Source organism: Budorcas taxicolor, chromosome 20, assembly GCF_023091745.1.
Source record: "Budorcas taxicolor isolate Tak-1 chromosome 20, Takin1.1, whole genome shotgun sequence".
In the NCBI taxonomy this organism is placed as follows: Eukaryota; Metazoa; Chordata; class Mammalia; order Artiodactyla; family Bovidae; genus Budorcas; species Budorcas taxicolor.
The window spans coordinates 55,792,654-55,810,953 of NC_068929.1; positions in this window are offsets into that span (position 1 = coordinate 55,792,654).

Here is an 18,300-nt window from a genome sequence, read left to right on the forward strand (position 1 = left end):
TCCAGCATATGAACACACTGTTTGCAAATATATCATTTTATATAACAGTAATACAATTCATAAGATTGGTTCACTAACATGTCTTATCTTCTCACAAATCCATATACAATTACTCCTTTAGGATTTTAATTCACAGAACAAAATTTACTACCTTGAATGTAAACTTATTTTATCTTGTTAAAATCCATCTTCTCATTCTAATCTATTCAGATATTTTAAGATGCAGATTCCATTTTACAGAATATTTACAAACTTTCAGTTTTATAACTTTGGAAACCTAATAAATAAGCTTCCTAAAACTTCCTCTAGTTCATTAGTGAATAAATATGAATCACAGTTTTATAACACATACATTTTTAAGGACTCATGACCCTTGCTCCCCCACAAAGCAGTTAATAATATTATGATCGTTTTTTCAACAAGTCAATCACAAGAACTGCTTAGGAATAAAGAGCTGGTTTTACTACAGATGACAAGGACAAGAGGCAACCTGTCTCAGAGGTAGAGAAGTAGAAAGGATTCATGAATATATAATTCTAGAGATAGCATACTATTGTAGCAAAGTTCCGTTTTGTTGAGTTTTTCTGATGTGTACAACTTCATTTTTGCATATGACAAATCTGTTGTAGGTGGAACAAAATAATTACCTTTATTAATTATAATAATATTTTATACTAATGGTTTGAATTGTAGTCATTTTAATCACAAGGATCATAACTGAACTTTCCTACTTTTTTCCAACTAAACCTATACACAAATATTAGGCAATAAGAAACTGATTTTAAAACCAAGAGCTTTGGTAAAGAACCCAGTTGATTCTTGCTTATGTAAACATAAACAAAAAAATATTTTATTAATAATATTTCTCCTCAGCCAAGTTATCGCATTTAGCATGCAGTGAAATAATAAATATATTCTTCAAGAACATCTCTATGATTGAAATTTATCTATCAAACTATATCATGTGTGCATGCATGCCGTCCCTTTAGTCGTGTCCAGCCCTGCAATCCTATGGACAGTAGCCCAAATGATTAAGATACATCACACACCTGCAATCCTATGATTTCTAAGTGCCTCACCTTCACTTGTTAAAACAGGTATTTTATTCCATAAAATTACTATTAACATAAAAATTTAAAAGATGTGGCAGGTTTTAGCAAAAGTGAATATACATATGTAAATAAGGTAATCATGAGTATGAAATTTATTTCATCATGGATAACTTGATGATAATATTAACATATATAATAATTTAAGTAACTGGAACCCTATTCAGGATCTTTTTCTAAATTTGGATGAAAGCTTAAGAGAAATTGCTTAATCGCTAATAGATAAAAATACATAAGGTATTAATATATATTAAATAAAGGCTCATACCTTTGAGAATCAATGTTATACATTAAATCATGTCCCTGCAAAAGATATGTTGCTGTGATTCATACAGTCAAAGGCTTTGGTGTAGTCAATAAAGCTTAAGTAGATGCTTTTCTGGAACTCTGTCAGTTTTTCAATGATCCAACAGATGTTGACAATTTGATCTCTGGTTCCTCTGCCTTTTCTAAATACAGCTTGATATCTAGAAGTTCATGGTTCACATACTGTTGAAGCCTGGCTTGGAGAATTTTGAGCACTACTTTACTAGCATGTGAGATGAGTGCAATTGTGCAGTAGTTTGAGCATTCTTTGGCATTGCCTTTCTTTGGGATTGCCATTGAAACTGACATTTTCCAGTCCTGTGGCCACTGCTGAGTTTTCCAAATTTGCTGGCCTGTTGAGTGAAGCATTTTCACATCATCATCTTTTAGGACTTGAAATAGTTGAACTGGAATTCCATCACCTCCACCAGCTTTGTTCCTAGTGATGTTTTCTAAGGCCAACTTGACTTCACATTCCAGGATGTCCGTCTCTAGGTGAGTGATCACATCACTGTGATTATCTGGGTCATGAAGATCTTTTTTGTGTAGTTCTGTATTCCTGCCATATTTTCTTAATATTTTCTGCTTCTGTTAGGTCCATACCATTTCTGTCCTTTATTGTGCCCATCCTTGCATAAAGTGCTCCCTTGGTATCTCTAATTTTCATGAAGAGAACTCTAGTCTTTCCTTTTCTATTGTTTTCCTCTATTTCTTTTCACTGATCACTGAGGAAGGCTTTCTTATCTCTCCATGCTATTCTTAGGAACTCTCCATTCATATGGGTATATCTTTCCTTTTCTTGTTTGTTTTTCACTTCTCTTCTTTTCTCAATTATTTGTAAGGCCTCCTCAGACAACCATTTTGCCTTTTTGCATTTCTTTTTCTTGCGGATGGTCTTTATTACTGCCTCCTGTACAATGATAGGAACCTCTGTCCATAGTTCTTCAGGCACTTTGTCTATCAGATCTAATCCTTTGAATATATTTGTCACTTCCACTGTATAATTGTAAGGGATTTGATTAAAGAAATGTGAATACCAGACCATCTGACCTGCCTCCTGAGAAATCTGTATTCAGGTCAAGAAGCAACAGTTAGAATTCTACGTGGAACAACAGACTGGTTCCAAATAGGGAAAGGAGTATGTCAAGGCTGTATATTGTCACCCTGCTTATTTAACTTGTATGCAGAATACATCATGTGAAATGCCAGGCTAGTTGAAGCACAAGCTGGAATCAAGATTGCCAGGAGAAATATCAATAACCTCAGATACGCAGATGACACCACCCTTATGGCAGAAAGCAAAGAAGAACTAAAGAGCTTCTTGATGAAAGTGAAAGAGGAGAGTGAAAAAGCTGGCGTAAAGCTCAGCATTCAGAAAACTAAGATCATGGCATCTGGTCATATCACTTCATGGCAAATAGATGGGGAAACAATGGAAATAGTGTGAGACTATATTTGGAGGGCTCCAAAATCACTGCTGATGGTGACTGCAGCCTTGAAATTAAAAGACATTTGCTCCTTGGAAGAAAAGCTATGATCAAACTAGACAGTATATTAAAAAAAAACTCAGACATTATTTTCCTAACAAAGGTCCATCTAATCAAAGCTAAGCTTTTTTCCAGTGGTCATGTGTGGATATGAAAGTTGAACTATAAAGAGAACTGAGCACCAAAAAATTGACCCTTTTGAACTGTGGTGTTGGAGAAGATTCTTGAAAGTATCTTGGAGTGCAAGGAGATCCAACCAGTCCATCCTAAAGGAAATCAGTCCTGAATATTCATTGGAAGGACTGATGCTGAAGCTGAAACTCCAATACTTTGGCCACCTGATGCGAAAAGCTGACTCATGGGAAAAGACTCTGATACTGGGAAAGATTGAAAGTGGAAGAAAGGAATGACCTAAGATGATATGGTTGGATGGCATCACCGACTCGATGGACATGAGTTTGAGTAAACTACAGGAGTTGGTGATGGAGAGGGAACCCTGGTGTGGTGCAGTCCATGGGGTCCCAAAGTGTCAGACATGACTGAGCTACTGAACTGAACTGAAAAAGATGTTATAGTCTTAACTTTTCTTACCACAGAATGTGATCTAATTTGAAAATGGGTCATTGTAAGCAAGACAAAGACAGAGGATGAGAGCTACTCTCAGAAGCTAGAAAAAGGCAACAAAGTGTCCCTCTGCAACTGTGAAAGGAAGCATGATGCTGCTTGAATTTGTGCTTATAGCCTTCAGAAACTTGAGATAATATATTTCCACTGTTTTAAGCCACCAAATTGTGGCCTTTTGTTTGGGCAACCCCCAGAAAACTAAAACAATTGCCAGAACATTTGGATATCAGATATTATTAGAGTAATATATCATTACCTCAATAATTCATGTATACTTGCCATACTGAGTTTGAGATAAATTGTGCCAATGGTATTGCATTCAAGTATTTAAACTCTAGAAAGTAAAAATGGAATAAATGATATTTCAGTCATTTCAGAAGTATTTATCAAATATCTTGCTCATGTCCAGCCTGTTTTAAGAGCTTGGAATACAGAGGTGGACAATATCTGCTCCAATGTTTGTCCTATGATAGAAGATTTTGGAAAGGCTGACAGAAAACACATGTAAAATAAACAATAACAACAAATAACATTAGACTTATTTTAACTAGTAATAAGTCCTATGGAGTTCAGTCAATCAAAGGAATGTCATCAAAGGAGTTCTGAAGGTGCAAATGCCTTTCTATTTTATTTAGAGCAGTAAACAAAGTCTTCTTTATAACAGTAGCAATTGAGCAGACACTCAACTGAAGGAAGTGGGGGAAATAATCATGCATCAACCTGGAAAAGAATTTTTGGAAGGAAAAACAGGAAGTGTCTCAAGTTTGGAGAGGGCAAGAGTGTGACTGGAACAGAGTTTGAAATAGAATGTTGGGGACTGGGGCCACTGGGAGACGATAAAGAGCCAACGTTCATGGCCTCAGCCATGGTAAGAACTTTAGCTGATTTTAGATGAGATGCAATTGGTGGGTTTTGAAAACAATAAAATAGCATCCTTTGTATGTTATAAGCATCACTTTTGGAACTTCCCTAGTGGTCCAGTGGTTAAGAATCTGCCTTGCAATGTAAGAGAGAAGGGTTCAATCCTTAGCCAAGGAACTGAGTCCACATGCCAGGGAACAACTAAGTCAGAGCTGCAACAACTGAGCCCACAAGCCACAAATAGAGAGTCCATATGCTGCAACAAAAGATCTGGCATGACACAACAAATTTCCTGCATGCCTCATATAAGACCCAACATAGCCAAATAAAGTATTTTTAAAAAACTTCACTTTCATTCATTACAATGTAGAGCCAAGGGTACAGGGGGAGAAGCAGAGAGAATATTGGAGGGCTATTACAAAAGTTAATGTTTTGTGAGCTGAATAGTAGCCCCCAAAATATTCATGTCCTAATGCATGAAACCTGTGACTATTACTCTATGTGACAAAAAAGGCTTTACAGATGTAATGAAGTTAAAGATGTTGAGATAAAAATGACTATAGATTATTTGGGTGGGACAAATAAAATCCCAAGGGTCCTTGTAACAGAGGTATCATGATATTCAAGTCAAAGTAGAAGAGGATAATTGACAGTGAAAATATGTAGGAGCGATGTTCTTTGAGGATGATAAAAGGTGCCATGAACCAAGAAATGCAGGTGGCTATAAAAAACAGAAAAGGCAAGGAAACAGACTCCTCCTATAGCCTTCAAAGAAATCATGACCCTGACAACATCTTGGTTCCAGTGAAGTGGAATCCATTTCAGACTTCTGATCCCCAGAACTGTAACACAGATGTTATTTTAAGTTACGAAATGTGGTAATTTACTACTTTAACAGTAGGAAACAATTTTATCGTGTGAAAACTGATGTTAGAAGTATATTATACATTTAGTCAGAAGAATATAATTCTCATTATTTTTTGAAGATAATATTAGCAAGATTGACTAATGGCTTCAAAGTGATGTGAGAGAGGGGTCAAGAATAACCTTAATATTTTAGTGTAAGCAAATTATAATTTTCAGAAACCTTAAAGGTAACAGAAAAAGCTGTCTGAGTAAGAATGGAAACCAGGAGTTCAATTTTGGATATTTCAAGTTTGAAGTATTAGATTGGAACTATTAGATTGTAATGGAGATGTGAGATAGAAAGTTGAATATGTAAGACTCAGAGTTGAGGTGGAGATGAAATTAAATTAAATTGCACATTCAGGAATAAGCATTGTGCCATGTATCTTCATACATAAATATACACATAAGTTTATTGTCTCCATACATAGTTATAAACACACAGTCTCCATACGCCAATACATAAATGAAAGTGAAAGCTGCTCAGTTGTGTCTGACTCTTTGCGACCCCATGGTCTATACAGTCCATGGAATTCTCCAGGCCAGAATACTGGAGTGAATAGCTTTTCCCTTCTCCAGGTGATCTTCCCAACCCAGCGATTGAACCTAGGTCTCCCGCATTGCAGGCGGTTTCTTACCAGCTGAGCCACAAGGGAAGCCCAAGAATACTCCAATGGGTAGCCTATCCCTTCTCTAGGCGATCTTCCCAACCTAGGAATCGATCTGGGGTCTCAGGCATTGCAGGTAGATACTTTGCAGGTAGATACTCAGGCATTGCAGGTAGACCAACTGAGCTATCAGAGAAGCCCAATACATGAATATATATATGCATATTATCTTTATACATAATTAAATATACTATCCAATTTAGATTCATTTAGCTTTCACAAGGCTCCAATTAACTCATTATTTTATTGCCTGCTCCCTTTTTTTATAAATCTGTGTCAAACAAGACTAAGAGATTTTTTAAATCTAATAAAAGGTCTACTTTGTTGCAAAGCTCATGTGTTTACTCTTTATGTTTTTCTTCCTCATGTTTTACAAAGCGATTTCATTTTCCTCACACACAGTTATGAAAATGTCGGAGGTTTTAGTTCAGGGAATTTGAGGTATGATCAAGGGAAAAAGATGAGCAGGAGAGGCAATATCAGACATAAAGCTTTTCTGGAAAGATTTGGGCAGATTTTCATGATGCAAGAAATTCCTCACAGCAGGAGATTATGAGTGGTAGGCTTGGGTGATAGTAGGGGGCCACCACACAGAAGGGAAAGACAGTAAGAGAACTCTGGGAAAGAGGGGACCTGAGAATGGGCTTATGAGTGTAGGCGATGCGCTCAGTATAATGTCAGGTTGTCTTTGGGTCAGAGAGCTCAAAAAGGCCACCCCAATTTAGGCCCTAACCTATGAATAGCTTGCAGATACTGGATGGGATTTCATGAGATATGAATGGGATATTTAGGCAAGCTCTAAATGGCTAAAAATCTGCTTTTTTATTAGGATTGCTTTGGAAATAATTACATGCTTTGGAAATTATTGCACATGAAAAAATTTAGCTTTTCACCAGTCAGCTTTTGAGCAAATGAGTCTTAGCCTGCAGTAAAGAAATAAACAATCTAGTAAGTGATACACAAAAGCTGTCTTTGGTTCATGTGTATGACAGTGAAAGTCACTCAGTTATGTCTGACTCTTTGAGACCCTATGGACTATGTATTCCATGGAATTTTTCAGGCCAGAATATTGGAGTGTCTGTTCATGTGTATAAAAGAAGAGAATATCAAATTTTAGTTCTTTTTGAAATCTGAAGATAGAAATATTTTAAATATAGATTAGAAAATCTATAGAAGTGTAAAACAAGTAATTAGAGTATTGACAGTAATGTAGGGAATAAATGTCTTAGAGAAATCCAAGTAATATTTTTGAATACTTTTTATCTTCTGTGTATATTACTGAGTACTATTATTTATAAAATTGCCTCTCTTCTCATCAACACAACTCTGAGTTCATAATATATCAGTCATCTAGTTTATGAATAATGCTCAGAATATTAATTATATTGTGAACATGCATTAATGAGTAGAATAAAATTATAACTTTCCAATTTCCCTTTTGTATTCATTTGTATTAAAAATAAGCACAAAAATCAGGTAATAGCTTTAAAACTGCAATAGCTGAATTAAAGTATTCAAATGCAATAATATTCACAAATGGTACGTAACTGAGACAAAAAAGGGGTGCAATATAGTGTCCCTGGCATATTTCACTAATGCACACCTTTGCCTGACATATTATTGAATATCACAAACCATAATTTTTCAAAAGAATTAAAAACATCAATTTAGGTTTGCAATATATTTCTTTAATAAGTAAAGACAGCAAAAATACAACATATCAACAACTCACAGGGCATTTTAATATTATAGAATAGCTAATCTGTAAAATCAGTTAAAGGTCATTGCTTTCAAATTAAATATCTATTTTTATAAAAAAGCATGTTTCTGTTCTCATTTTTCTCCTTTCATGACAGACTGGTAAAACTTTATGCATGGTCTACCTCCATTGCACACCTACTAGTCAGTAACCACTAGTAGAAACTACTGCTGCTGCTGCTAAGTCGCTTCAGTTGTGTCCTACTCTGTGCGACCCCATAGAGGGCAGCCCACCAGGCTCCGCCATCCCTGGTATTTTCCAGGCAAGAATACTGGAGTAGAAACTACTAGACCATCAAATTGCTATAAAATGGATTTAGTGACACACATGGAAAGCTGTGATTCAGCAAGAAACTGCTGTACTTAAGCGTTTTTTTTTTTTTTTTTTTTTGGACAATAAATAATGAAAAGTGCTGAAGTGCTACTAGTCTTTGAAGGGAAAAAAATGTGCATTTCAAGAGATAATGTCACTCTCATCCATCTGAAAATATTACCAGCATTGATATTTTTTAAAAAATCCTTCTTGTAGCCTATTTCTCATTAAATTTATATATATACACACATATATATATATTTCTCCTATTGATTCTCCCTTTTATTGTTTCTCCTTGTCTTTCTTCTTTCCTCTCTGTTTTTTGCCTTTTCTTTCTTTTTTTTTTTTTTCTTTACTTTTCGCACATGCAGGCAATGAGAGATTTCTGGTATAGAGCAAATTAAAAGTGTATTAAATTATTATATTTAACCAAAAATCCTTATTTTTTATCTGAAAAGCCCATTAATAAAAAAGAAATGATTTTTCACCTGTCCAATTCAGTAATATTGCAATACACTATTAATGTGAAGGAAAAGAAATAATTATAACTACCTACATTGAAAAGGCTATGGTTTTTCCACTGGTCATGTATGGATGTGAGAGTTGGACTGTGAAGAAAGCTAAGCACTGAAGAATTGATGCTTTTGAACTGTGATATTGGAGAAGACTCTTGAGAGTCCCTTGGACTGCAAGGAGTTCCAACCAGTCCATTCTAAAGGAGATCAGCCCTGGGTGTTCTTTGCAAGGAGTGATGGTAAAGCTGAAACTTCAGGACTTTGGCCACCTCATGAGAAGAGTTGACTCATTGGAAAAGACTCTGATGCTGGGAGGGATTGAGGGCAGGAGAAAGAGGGGACGACAGAGGATGAGATGGCTGGATGGCATCACCGACTTGATAGATGTGAGTTTGAGTGAAACCCGGGAGATGGTGATGGACAGGGAGGCCTGGCATGCTGCGATTCATGGGGTCGCAAAGAGTCAGACACGACTGAGTGACTGAACTGAACTGAACTGACATTGAAAAGAAACAAGGTTCCAGTGTGAAAAAGGAAGTTACTTTTCAACTGAATATTATAACAGTTACACTATTGCAGCTAAAATTGTTAAAATAAAAAAAAGAGAATTTTGTAGTTTTACATTTCTTTGAGTAAGTTTTATTAGTTTGTTATTAGAAAGCACATGTGATATAACCAGATCATCCATCAGATCTGAAAATAACTCTACTTTTTCCATTTTTATTCATTTACTCACCATGTATCATAACCTTGTTCTCTGCAATATGATATTTTCATGATATGTCTGTCGTCTCTCTCACAACTTCTTGAGGTGGAGAAAGTTATTGATGAGTACTGTGAAGTTCGGGCATCCTGATCATAGATTAAAACAATACTAGAAAGATTGAAATTTCAGAAGCAATCTAACATGACTCAAAGATTTGACAAATCTTAGAACTGACAAACAGAAATCCAGCAATCATAGAAAAGCTGAGTACTTTTATTTTAAAAAATCATAACACTTATTTGATGTTTATGTGACAGTGAATTACTACAAAGCTAAGTGTTTTATAAAATTGAGAAGTTCCTAATTTTTTTCTAAAAAGACATTTTTAAGGTAGATTTAATAGTCAAGTAATGCATTTATTCTTCCAATCTTAATGACTGAGCAAGCATTCATTCAGATATAATATATATATGTATAATATACTTACTATATTCCTGATACTTTCTTAAGTCTGGACAAATAGCCATAAACAAAACATGCATGTCCATATGTATAAATTCAATCCGGGGGAAAAATGAAAGATTAGTGGCAGAGTTGGAACCAGCACCTTGTTTTGAGGCTGTCCTTTGCCTTATTGGATGTTGAACATTATCTCTGGCTTCAGCACAAAAGAAATAAGTAGCAGCCTCCATCCCCTCTAACTGTGGGTCTCAAAAATGTCTACAAATGCACCTCAGGGCAAGAACCATCCCGAGTTGAGAACCAGTGATCTGTACCAGCTGTTGGTAGTGCTTTATTTATGTCTCCTCTGTCCATGGAATTCCGCAGGCAAGAATACTGGAGCAAGTAGCCATTCTCTTCTCCAGGGGATCTTCTCAACCCAGGGATCGAACCTGGGTCTCCTGCTTTGCAGGCAGATTCTTTACTGTCTGAGGACCTATTTATGGAGAGAGCATGCTAAATGGAAGAGGATGATGAATTGGTCTTTTAAATCTCATAAAATTGTTATTGTCATTTTGAGATTATCTTCATGTATTATTCATGCAATATTTAATAATTGACAAAAACATTGAATAAGCCCCTGGATATTAAAGGTAACAATAAGCTGAAGTTCATGTTGCCTATATAAATATACAGTGGTATGATAAATCTATTATACTTTTGTATTTGACTAGATTTCTCTCCAAACCATTTATAAAATAAAGAACAAATTCTTCCTGTAGTGTAGTGTGTTGGAAATTTCTGTGGGATCATAGCAATCATATTTCTCCAGAATGAATCCTTTGAGAAGAGGCAGGGAAAAGCCAAGAAAAAAGAGACAAAAAGCTACTAGCAAAAAATTGAGGTTATTGTATATTTTGAGAAAAGTTTGTTAACATTACCCTCAAGATATTGCCAACATTACTCCTCCAAACAATAGGAAGCAATGAATGGAATATGAATTGCTTTTCTCTTTTGGCAGGTACAAAGCCAAATGGAAGAAAGAGGAAACCATAAGATTTTTTTCTTGTCCCAGCTCCACTTCCTACTGCTACCAGGAAATTATCATCGCACAAAAAGTAAATGTTTTTAAATAGCTGATAAATAATAATACACATTAAATTTTATTTTCAAGAAGGCCATTGGTCCTAAATTTATAGTTTTCACTGTCTAAATTTATACTGTATCTCCACTATAGGAAATTGCTATATTTATTTTATTAAAATAGTGATTTAAGTATAGATAAGCAAAAGCAAACATTTCTTGTAGATGTTAGTTAGATACACAATTGGTTTTGACAGATCTTCAATTATAAAGGAAAGGTTAACCTGTATTTTCACATTTAGATTGACTGTTATTATTATTTTCCTTAGGTTCAATTTTATGTTAATGATGAGCCAAACATAAATAACATAAATGGATTCAATAAGATGAACCATTGGTAATACAACACAGAAATACAAATTTGAAATATGTAAAATCACCATTTGAGTTATATAACATACTCCCTATTATTAATGATATTTTATATAACTAAAGATTCTCTAGTTACTGGGGGTTTGTCAATATTAGACAGGAACTGAAATATTGACACTAAATAAAAGAATCGATTTTAATTGAATATATGTGCTTATTTGATCATCTTAACTTCGGTGATGTCAACTAAGCAGAGGAGAGCCGTAGCTGGAAACAGAAATATGAATGATCTTAATCACATAAATTTACATAAAAATAATCTTCTTGGAAATTCTCCATGTATGCTGTTTTGAGTATTCAGCAGCTTATTTCTCTCATTCAGAGGAATTACCCATTTGGAAGAGTAAGTCAGGTGATCATAATCACATACCAAACAAACTGTGTTACTTAAGTCATTTAAATTCAGATATGCAGTGTCCTCAAGAGTCCTGTCTGACTCTTCTCCACCCTATGGACTGCAGTATGTGAGACTTCCTTGTCCTTCACTGTCTCCTGGAGATTGCTCAAACTCATGACCATTGAGTCAGTGCTGCTGCTGCTGCTGCTAAGTTGCTTCAGTAGGTGTCCGACTCTGTGCAACCCCACAGACGGCAGCCCACCGGGCTCCTCTGTTCCTGGGATTCTCCAGGCAAGAATACTGGAGTGGGTTGCCATTTCCTTCTCCAATGCATGCATGCACGCTAAGTCGCTTCAGTCATTTCTGACTCTGTGTGACCCTATGGACTGCAGCCCACCAGGCTCCTTGGTCCACAGGATTCTCTAGGCAAGAACACCAGAGTGGTTGCCAGTGATGTTTTTCAAACATCTTATCCTCTGCTGCACCATTCTCCTCCTGTCCTCAATCTTTCCCAGGATCAGGGAAAGATTCCAATGAGCTGGCACTATGCATCAGTTACACAAAGTATTGGAGGTTCAGCTTCAGCATCAGATATTTGGGAGTGAATTTGTGACCTAATTTGAAATTGTAACATGGAGAAATAGGCAAAAACCTAAGATATGCAGATGATACCACTCTAATTAGCAGAAAGTAAAGAGTAACAAAAGAGCCTCTTGATGAGGGTGAAAGAGGAGAGTGAAAAAGCTGGCTTAAAACTAAGCATTCAGAAAACTAACATCATTGCATCCAGTCCCATCACTTCATGGCAAAAGAAGAGGGAAAAGTGGAAACACTGACAGATTTTCCTTTCTTGGGCTCCAAAATCACTGTGGATGGTGACTTCAGCCATGAAATTAAAAGACACTTGCTTCTTGGAAGAAAAGTTCTGATAAATCTAGACAGTGTATTTAAAAGCAGAGACCTCACTTTGCAGACAAAGGTCCATATGGTCAAAGCTATGATTTTTCCAGTAGTCATGTACAGATATGAGCATTGGACCACAAAGAAGTTTGAGTGCTGAAGAACTGATGCTTTCAAATTGTGGTGCTGAAGAAGACTCTTGAGAGTTCCTTGGACAGCAAGGAAATCAAACCAGTGTATCCCAAAGGAAATCATCCCTGAATATTCATGGAAGAACTGATGCTGAAGCTGTAACTCCAATACTTCGGCCACCTGATGCAAAGAACTGACTCATTGTAAAAGACCCTGATGCTGAGAAAGATTGAAGGCAGGAAGAGAAGGAGACAACAGAGGGTGAGATGGTTGGATGGCATCACCGACTGGATGGACATGATGTTGAGCAAGCTCTGAGAGTTGGTGATGGACAGGGAAGCTTGGCGTGCTGCAGTCCATGGGGTCACAAAGAGTCAGACACGACTGAGCAACTGAACTAAAGGTTAGAACGTCAACATTTTTGGAAGTACAAATTTCAACATATAACATAGAGAAACTGGAAAGATAACTACCCTAAGATTCTTTGAGGTGTAATTTTTTTTCCCAAACTCTAGAAAGAATGACTATATTGTGTTAATTGTGATTTTATATCCGATAGTGTTTTACCATTATAGATATGTATAATATATAATATAATTTGACTAAATATATATACTTATATTATGCTCAAAATCCTTCAAGGTAGGCCTCAGAAATATGTGAACCTAGAATTTCTAGATGTACAAGCTCCATTTAGAAAAGACAGAGGAACCAGTGGTCACTTGGCCAACATTCAATGGATCACAGAGAAAGCAAGGGAATTCCAAAAAAAAATTTTACTTCTGCTTCATTGATTATGCTAAAGCCTTTGACTCTTTGGATCACAACAAACTGTGGAAAATTCTAGAGAGATAAGAACACCAGTCCACCTTACCTGTCTCTTGAGAAACTTGTATGTGTGTCAAGAAGCAAGAGTTAGGACCTTACATGGAACAACTAACTGGTTCAAAATAGGGAATGGAGTATGAAAAGGATGTATATTGTCACCCTACTACTTATTTAACTTATATGCAGAGTACATCATGCAAAATGCCAGGCTGGATGAATCCCAAGTTGGAATCAAGATTACCAGAAGAATACCCATAACTCAGATATGCAGATGATAGCACTCTAAAGGCAGAAAGTGAAGAGGAACTAAAGAGCCCTTGATGAGGGTAAAAGAAGAGAGTGAAAAAGCTGGCTAAAAATTCAACACTCAAAAGCTAAGATCATGGCATCTGGTCCCATCACTTCAGGCAAATAAAAGGGAGAAAAGTGGAAGCAGTGATGGGTTTTCTTTGCTTGGGCTCCTAAACTACTGCAGATGGTGACTGCAACTATGAAATTGCAAGATGCTTGCTCCCTGGGAGGAATGTTATGAGAAACCTAGACTGCATATTAAAAAGCAAATACATGACTTTGCCAACAAAGGTCCATACAGTCAAAGCTGTGCTTTTTTCCAGTAGTCACGCATGAACGTTGAGAATTCATTCAGCTTAAAGATGGCTGAATCCTGAAAAACATGTTTTTGAATTGTAGTGTTGGAAAACACTCTTGAGAGTCCCTTGGACAGTACAATAATCAAACCAGTCAGTTATAAAGTAAACCAACCCTGAATATTCATTCAAAGTATTGATCCTGAAGCTTAAGATCCAGTAGTATGGCCATCTGATGCAAAAAGCTAACTCTTTCGAAAAGACCCTGATTCTGGGGAAGATTGAAGGCAAAATAAGGAAGCAGCAGAGAATGAGATGGTTAGATAGCATCACTGAACAATTCATACGAGTCTGAGCCACCAGGGAAACACATGAATCCAAGCCAACTCCAGGAGATTTTGAAGGACAAAGGAGCCTGGAATGCTGCAGTCCATAGTGTCACAAAGAGTTGGACATGACTTTGTGAATGTATAACAACAGCACAATGTTTTGACACATAGGAGACATATAGCTGTCTAAGGAAAGTTTGCTCTTTCCAGCTTAGCTAATTTCATGAGATAGTGCAGACCTTAGAAAAACAACCTGACTGTTATTTCTAAAGCAAAATTGAGCTTATTTAGAATTAGCAAAGAATTGCAAGTGGAGATCTGCAACTATGGCAAGCCACGTGCAAGACCTGCACAAGACAAAAATAACTCCCCCCCCCCCCGCCCCCGCAGAGAGGAAAAGGAAGCAGGGTAGAGTAAAAAAAGAGTCTCCTAGAGTGAAGTGTAGTTTGAAGTGTAGTGACTTTTCATCGACTGTGTCATGACAGTCTCTCACTGGCTACCTTCTTGTCAGGCAAGAAGAGAAAGTCATTCTTCTGTTAGGTTCTACTATTGCTGTAGGCTGCAAGAGCATCCTGACTTTTGATTCTATTATAATTGTTGTCTTTATTAATTGTTACAATGATAACTTTTCAGGGAGTTCACCTTTCTTATACAAACCAGCTGATTCTGAATTCATATCTTTATACACCATCTTTGAAAGTGAAAGTGGCTCTGTTGTGTCCCACTCTGAGACCCCATGGACTGTAGCCCATGAGGCTCTTCAGACCGTTGGCTTCTCCAGGCAAGAATACTGAAATGGGTTTCCATTTCCTTCTCCAGGGAATCTTCCTGACCCAGGGATTGAAACCGTCACTAAGAAAAGGACATGACTTTGTAAATGTAAAACAACATAATGTTTGACACATAGAGGATATATACCTGACTATATATCTTGCATTGCAGGCAGATTCTTTACCATCTGAACCACCATTGAAACCCATATACCACTTTTATCTTCATATATATATATTTTTTTGAACTGTGGTGTTGGAGAAGACTTTTTTTAATTAATTAATATATTTATTTTTAATATAAATTTATTATTTTAATTGGAGGTTAATTACTTTACAATATTGTATTGGTTTCGCCATACATCAACATGAATCCCACCACGAGTATGCATGTGTTACCCATCCTGAATCCCCCTCCCTCCTTGTACCATCCCTCTGGGTCATCCCAGTGCACCAACCCCAAGCATCCAGTATCATGCATCAAACCAAGACTGGTGATTCATTTCATATATGATATTATACATGTTTCAATGCCATTCTCCCAAATAATCCCATATTCTCCCTCTCCCACAGAGTCCAAAAGACTGTTCTATACCTCTGTGTCTCTTTTGCTGTCTCACATACAGGGTTATCATTACCATCTTTCTAAATTCCAACTCCTGCAGCTCAATTCCAGAAAAATTAATGACCCAATCAAAAAATGGGCCAAAGAACTAAATAGACATATTAGTCTCTAAAGAAGACATACAGATGGCTAACAAACACATGAAAAGATGCTCAACATCATTCATTATCAGAAAAATACAAATCAAAACCACAATGAGGTACCATTTCACACCAGTCAGAATGGCTGTAATCCAAAAGTCTACAAGCAATAAATGCTGGAGAGGGTGTGGAGAAAAGGGAACCCTCTTACACTGTTGGTGGGAATGGAAATTAATATAGCCACTATGGAGAACAGTGTGGAGATTCCTTAAAAAACTGGAAATAGAACTGCCTTATGACCCAGCAATCCCACTGCTGGGCATACACACTGAGGAAACCAGAATTGAAAGAGACAAGTGTACCCCAATGTTCATCACAGCACTGTTTATAATAGCCAGGGCATGGAAGCAACCTAGATGTCCATCAGCAGATGAATGGATAAGAAAGCTGTGGTACATATACACAGTGGAGTATTACTCAGCCATTAAAAAGAATACATTTGAATCAGTTCTAATGAGGTGGATTAAACTGGAGCCGATTATACAGAGTGAAGTAAGCCAGAAAGAAAAACACCAATACAGTATACTGACGCATATATATGGAATCTTCATATCTTTTATACATCAAGCCATATTTCTGTTTACCTGAATCAACTGGGAGTCACATACAAGTCAACTAGAAGCCAGACCCTAAACTCTAGAGCCCACAGAAGTATTCAAACTAGCCAGTCCTAAATGTTTACACCATCCTGTCATGCCTTTTCCACAATTAAGGCTATGTCTGTGCTTTCATTTCCTCCTCTGTCTCCTGACCCAAATTTGATTCTTTCTTATGTAGACTTGAATGGTATGACATGTACCCTTCTCTTTGGAAAAGAAAACATAAGTAATAACTTATGGCCTGGACCTCTATGTCATTAATCCATTACTTTTATAAATGAAAATCCCAGATTCAGTTGAGACACAAGTGCTCAGTAAACATGCCCACCCAAAGATCTGGTGGGTTCTTTCAGCCTTCTTGTTAAACACATTGTGTTGTCTCACTCCATACCTTTCCATTTCTCACTACCGCCTTTTCATCACAATTATTACCTTACCCTAGTAAGGAGTTTGTACCACTGAAATCTAATGTCATCACATTAGCCTTATTTCAAGCTTTGCTTTCTAGAGGATAAGGCTAATACTTATTTGGAATCAGCAATGTACAAAATGAAAGAAAGAATGGTGATATAAGCCTAGCTTAATAGCTAGATATCTAAATCCATTAAAAAGCTGTAATTTTTAAAATAGTCAGATAGAAAATCATGGTTAAAAAGCCAGGTCAGTATGAAGTGTTTTTAAGTTCAGAAATGTTCAACTACAAGTACGTGATTAGCAAGTAAACAAAGCACTATATCAAATCAGTAGAATGAGTTGCTTGATTCGTATATTGAGCAGGATTAGTTAATCATTAGGAAAAGAAATGGCCTGAAATGAAAACAAAACTGCAATAAATTATGAGACAGAGTTCAACCTAGTTAGTAGCCGATAAACTGCAGAACTAAATCAGGTCATATTTGGCATGTGTTCAATTGAAAACATTAAAAAAATATTCTCAAATTGGAGAATTTATAACAAATGTGATAGTCTATTCTGGATGTAAATATGTTGTGTGCATGTGTGCTCAGTCACTTTAGTCATGTCTGACTCTTTGTGAGCCTGTGGACTATAGCCTGCCAGTCTTCTCTGTCCATGGGATTCTCCAGGCAAGAATACTAGAGTGGGTTGCCATGCTCTCTTCCAGGGGATCTACCCCACCCAGGAATTTAACTTGTGTTCCCTGATAGCTCAGTTGGTAAAAAATCGGCCTGCAAAGAAGGAGACCCTGATTTGATTCCTTGGTCAGGAAGATCTGCTGGAGAAGGGATAGGGTACCCACTCTAGTATTCTTGGGCTTCCCTTGTGGCTCAGGTGTTAAAGAATCCACCTGCAATGCAGGAGACCTGCGTTTGTTCCTTGGGTTGGGAAAATCCCCTGGAGAAGGGAAAGGCTACCCACTCCAGCTTTCTGGCCTGGAAAATTCTATGGACTGTATAGTCCATGGGGTTGCAAAGAGTCAGACAGGGCTAAGCGACTTTCACCTTCACTTTCTCTTATGTCTTCTACTTTATAGGCAAATTCTTTACCAGTGAACCACTGGGGAAGCCCTGTAAATATGGTAATACATACAAAATATGTTAAAATAGGTCATATTCTTCAAATCAATGGTTCATTTTTAAACAGAAACTATTTTAAGTTATACTCAGGCATTTATGTGAATAAATATATTTTAAAATGCTTGCAATTTACAAAATAAGATTTTATAAATTATGACCCATTCATATATTAAACATCTATTAAAATGATGTATAAAAATAACATGGGTAGATATGAAAAGATATTCATGATTTATCATCACATGATAAATTGAAAAGACAGTGTTAGTCACTCAGTCATGTCTGACTCTTTGTAACCCCATGGACTGT